Source organism: Nelumbo lutea, chromosome 7, assembly GCF_056320005.1.
Source record: "Nelumbo lutea isolate HS-2025 chromosome 7, American lotus-T2T, whole genome shotgun sequence".
NCBI lineage: Eukaryota > Viridiplantae > Streptophyta > Magnoliopsida > Proteales > Nelumbonaceae > Nelumbo > Nelumbo lutea.
In genome coordinates this window covers 35,815,977-35,821,976 of record NC_142690.1, presented here as the reverse complement: position 1 = coordinate 35,821,976, position 6,000 = coordinate 35,815,977, and positions in this window count along the sequence as shown.

Genomic DNA, 6,000 nt, shown 5'->3' with positions numbered 1-6,000 from the left:
AATTAATATTGCAAACAATAAGGAATTTGATCTCAACCATGCTCCAGCCATTAAATTCAAGATTGCACCATGTAAATATTTTAAACATTGGTAGAAAACATTAAGATTGAATATGAAGATCATTGTCCCAAGATTGAGATTTGAATTCTTAGTACAAACAATTCTAGGTCAAATTGGCTAGACTAGTTTCAATTGATTTGATCCAAAAAATAAATCTACTCGAGTCCAGTGCTAGAATCAAACTTAAAGCTCTGATATCACTAACTTGAATAGACTATAAATATTAGTATGTTGGCTGGAGCAGGTAGGATTATTGGCCAAATTTCAAAAAATTTTCAACATAAACCTGAGAATCAAATTCTCTGAATTTAAGAATTGGATTCTCCTAAGATCAATCTAGCATTGGTTGAATCAAATTTCATTTACAAATTAAATATGAGCATACCTGGTATGAAGACCACAATTGCAAATCCCAGAGTGGTGTGGTTCACACCCAATATTCAGACTCAAATCACCTTCCCAACTGAAGATGGTGTAGTTGACAATAGAGGTTGATCCTACAAATTTTTTAATTGAACTCCTTCAACAAGCTTGGATTTGTATAGATATGAAACCACTTCTATTCTGGTTTACAATAGAAAACATAGCAAAAGCCAGGCGAAAATAATGGCTTTCAAGGCTGGTTTGAATTAGGGTTTATGGGTAACAAGAGAGAAGAGAAAGAGTACAAGACAAGTGGTAGTCGAACTCTCTTTCGTATATCCTATATATAGACCTCAATCCTAATGTAATTAGGACTATCCAAATCTGATTTGGTTAGGCCTCTAATTACATTAGATAATATGGATATCCATACCCATATTTGATGCATTGCAACGTGACAACTTAAGGTCTTATATCAGTCTGGCCCATGTCAGAAATACATGGATCGAATTCACTGATCAAAGTTAGTAAGCCTCTAAGCCAATTGAATTAGTTTCTATATGGGACAAACACTTAAGTAGGGCTATCAATGGGTTAGGTTTAAGTTTGTTCTAGGTAGAACCAGTCCCAAACTGATAAGAAATATGCAATACCTAGAACTGACCTAGACTCTCTATAGGGTCTATAATTTTAGACCCAAAACTGAACCGATCGGTTATTGGGACAATTGAGTCCAACCCAATGGACCCAATTATAATAAATCTGTAAGGGAAGACAATAACAACCCTATTTAAAGGATGATAATACCCCTAATAAAAAGGTAATAAAAATTTCTAAAAGGTAATACAAAACAACTACAAATGCAATGAAAACTAAATAAAAATAAAAAAAGGACATGCTAAAAGATAATAATAACAAATATATTGCAACCTACTAATAACTTGTTATAACAAATTTGCTATAATCTACTAATAACAATAACAACTGATAAAAAATGCAGTGATAATCTTGCTAAAAAGTTTGTAATAACAAGCCTGTTATTAACCTAAAACCTATTATGACCTAAAACCCCATTCTTATACTAATAAAAATATAATAAAGAACTATTATTAAGCCAATGAAATAGTAGTTATGTTATAATAGCATAACCAATAAAGAACCTATTGTTAACCATTTAACCTGAAAGTATAGCAGATTTTGACTTCAAAACATATTCACAATCCAAAGCTAAAATACTTGCAATAACTTCTTCCAATAAAACATGTTTAAAGTTAACAAGACAACATCTTCTAAGCTAAAAGAGTTCTCAAACTAATAATAATCAGATTTAGATATGAATTCTCAACACCTTCAAAGCTAATTCAACTTTTAAATGTCAAATCATTTAATAAGTTCTTAAAATCCTTCAACAAATTCCATTAAATTTACAACTCATTCAACCATCAATCCAAGAATTAGTCCAAGACAAATTCAGAATTCTCCAATTCTTCAAAAATCTAAGAAACATTACAATCCCAATATGTCCAAGTTCAAATGCAATCTCCAAAGCCAATCCTTTTATCTACCTAGTCCTACAAAAAATCAAGAATATATTTGCATACCTGAATTTAAAGAAATTAAATGATTTGATTCAAGTCATTATCAATTTCTTACCATTTTCTAATGACCAAACTCCAGTATATTTTGCTTTCATTGGTAAAAGGACTTTTTGGTACATGCATACATTGCAAAAGAAAATAGTATGTCAATTAAAAAATAACAAATAGCATTCTTTTACTTATCTAAATCTAGCAACCAATTTTCTCTACATATTAGAATTTCAACAACATTTGGAAGAAAGCAACTACGTCAATTACTCTACCACCTATAGAGAATGTCGACTCTAATACAACTATAGAAATTGGAACCATCAATATATCACATTCCATCTTAGAAAGTATTGGAAACTTTTAGATTGTTCACTCCCCACTAATTTAAGATATTGAAGTCTTGATATCTAGGAAAAGTGAGTCATCCAAATATTGATCCAAATCTTAATTTTGGCATTGTCTGTGACCATCAAAGCATTAATTCACACACTAACTATTAGAAAATCTGAATGTTTGGTCAATTTCCCCACTTTCATTTCCATCTCCATATGAGTTATTGTTGGAACCACTCTTTAATATTTGAAAGACTATTACAACCCACAAGTGAATTTATATTAACAAATTTATATTTAGAAAAAAAAAAAGGATCAACCAAGGCATGTCAAACCTTGTTAATGTAATAATAATCATTATCACCATAAATTTGAGTGTAATAAAACTTCACCAATCTAACCTTGAACCATGGGCCAAGAATCAAGGCAATAGTTAATATCAAACTGCACTCATGCCAATATTTATCAAACTTTGCCTTCATTTCATTTGCCATCATTTTTATTTTAACATGGTCACTCTAAACCCATTCAAGTAACTTCAAATGAATTTCACAAATATCTACAAAGTAAAGATTTTCTATTGGATATTTAGAAATTGAGAATTTAATAGTAACATCATAAAAAATCTTCAAGCATTTTTTAACAATTATTGTCATTTCTCACTCCTCATTAGATGGATTTGTTTTAAAATTATGATCTATTTGCTACAATTGAAAAAAGAAGCCTTTTTAAGTGCTAAAGCAAACTCCAACATAAGATATGTGGAGTTCTACCTATTTCTCACACCAAGTAATACACTTTTACAACCTTGCAACTTTAATTAATTTATTGCACTTTGAAACTTTCGATCCCTTAAAGGAGAGAAATTCATATACTTGATAGAATCCTGAATTTTTTGAAACATGTGTCCTATAACTTTCAAATCATCTTGCACAATGAGATTTAAAATGTGACTTGAGCATCGAACATGAAAAAAATTTCCAAACAATAAAAGCAAATGATGATTAAGAAGATGACTCTTAATTTCCCTTACCATTACATCATTTGTAGATGCATTATCAACTATAATGCTAGTTGACTTCTTATCAATATTCCACTCTATCAACTTATCCATTAATGCCCTATTAAGAGTATCTGCATCATGAGGAATTAGAACTTGCACAAAAGAAATAATCTTCTTATGCAATACCCATGCATCATAAATGAAATGAACAGTAATACAAAAACAACCAATGTTTTGATTCTTTGATATCCACATATTGGTAGTGAGACCAATTCTAGAAGAAAAGGTATCTTAAAATTGTAAAATTTTCTTTTTCCTTTTAGTATACTGCCACAATGTCAGCCTTAATTGTATTATGAGAAACCAATCTAAACAATGGTTAAAGATTGTTGCAAAACTTGTGAAAATATGCATGTTCAACCATATTGAAAGAGTATCCATGCTTCATGATCATTTCTACAAGACCACTATGACTTCTTTCTTAATCAAATTTAAAACCTTATAGTCTTGTATTTTTTCATTTGTACCCCTTGATATTGATAAAATTTGTTAACCAAAATTTCTACACTTCTTTCTAGGATATGAAGTAATGCTTCATCAAGTAACTAGTACTATTGCCACTAGAACCATTAAGTATTTTCTTATAATGATTACAAGTAGCAACATTTTCACTAGATACACTCTTACTAATTAAAAAAATCATTTTACATATCCAAGGTTCCTTTCCTAGTACATATAGTTTCATTATCATTTAATTAAGAGACTAGTTCTGATTGAGAATCAACTTCATTTGGAGGTTAATTTGTTATAAGTTGAGCCATGATGATGCAATTTGTAATTAAATAAATAGCCCTATATATGCCAATGCATGAAACCAAATAGTATATTTCTAATTAACCAATATTAGTTATTCTAAGAAATAAAACAAATGAATAAGAAAAGGAACTTACCAAGTGGATAGTAAAGAATCAAGATTAAATGACTAATCACCAACTTGTGTTAAGACTGTAAGGGTCAATCAATTTAAAGGACAACATGAAAATTAACAAATATATAAGATCAATTAATTGGGAAATAAAATGACTAAGAAACTACTAAACACAAAAAAAATATTGACCTCACATGCTAAGTCTTGTCGAGCATATACAAAGATAACTACTAAATCCAAAAAAAGTTAGATAAAAAGGTTGAATTCCATGGTCATTGTATACAAAAGAACATCAACTATAACATTTACTTTTTTTTGCATATTTTCTCTTAGCACAACTTTTGAATTTATTCTCAAATTAGAAACTAAATTCCATTGTCAATGCATACAGAGTTATGGGCATGATGAATGGGAAAACAACCTGAGATCAAATCACAATAAATATCATGCTTACATATTTATCTCCATGTCACCCTATTTGCACACTGGGTTGTCCATTTTGAAAATGATTCTGTTGGACCTCCATAACTCTAGAACTTTCAGAACATTGTATAAGGTGTCTATGTACTCTCTTTTCATATGTCAAATTTCAGCCTAGACCACTAGCTTACTGCCATGGGTTGTAAGAATCACCTCCACTCATGGACTTTAGAAAATATTAAGAAAAAAAATGAAGTTTGGAAAGACATGTTAACACTAAGAGCAATAATTGCTCATAAGAAGATGAGCTTATTTCTCACAACCACATCTCTATTAGGACTGAATCCGAATTCAAAGTGGTGGGTCATTTACCAAAGAAAGCAAACTTCACATTAAATAACAAACAGTGAGCTCCCTAATTGACATGTATAAACAACTTTATTTTGTCCCTTAAATAGCATACCCTGCCCACCATAAACTATAGTTCTACATTCTTAAAGCCAAATGCAAATGGAAATCAAAATCATCCATGCCATATTCTAACAAAACCTAATGTGATTCATCAAAAACACAGGGAGGTAATGACAAGTCCTTTGACTGTTAACTTATTTTAAGTGATTCAAATGTAAAGGTGAAATGAATATTTGCCCCAGGGTGGAATTTCACTAAATGAAGCAATAAAATTTTCATGAACAATAGCATCCTTTTGGTTTCCTAAATGTACCGAAATAAAAAAACCAAGAAGTTATAGTTAATTCTTCACTTATTAATAATGAATCAAAGCAAAACCGGATATAGATTTGATAATTCTAGATTAGGGATGAGCAACCAAACTACCTTTTGGAATGTCGATTTGCAAAATTGTTGATTTCCTCAATTTTCCTCAACAATTTTTGGTGTAGGAATATTGTTCATTTGATACACTGAGAAGGATTCTTAGCTAGAGAGTTTTTTTAGTCAACAATATACTAGGCCTTGTATATAGATGTCTGTTCCACATGGATCCTTTATTGTAGAAATCAATGATAGTATTCCATATTAATGATATAGATGCACAAGTGATCAAATTTCAAGCTATAACTCATGAAAAGCCTTCTTCTTTAAATAAAAGGTCTTTTTTTTCTTGCTTTAAACCCTAGTAAAAGGGTCTCATGTATATGGAACAGTAAGGCATTTCTTCGTGATTAATCACATAGCCAAGTTGGCTCTTGGTATGCTTCAAATGTTTTGACTAGTTTGAAGAATCGAAATCTACATGCTTTAAGATTCAAGAACAAAGGTAAAAAATCCTAACCTTTTTTGCAT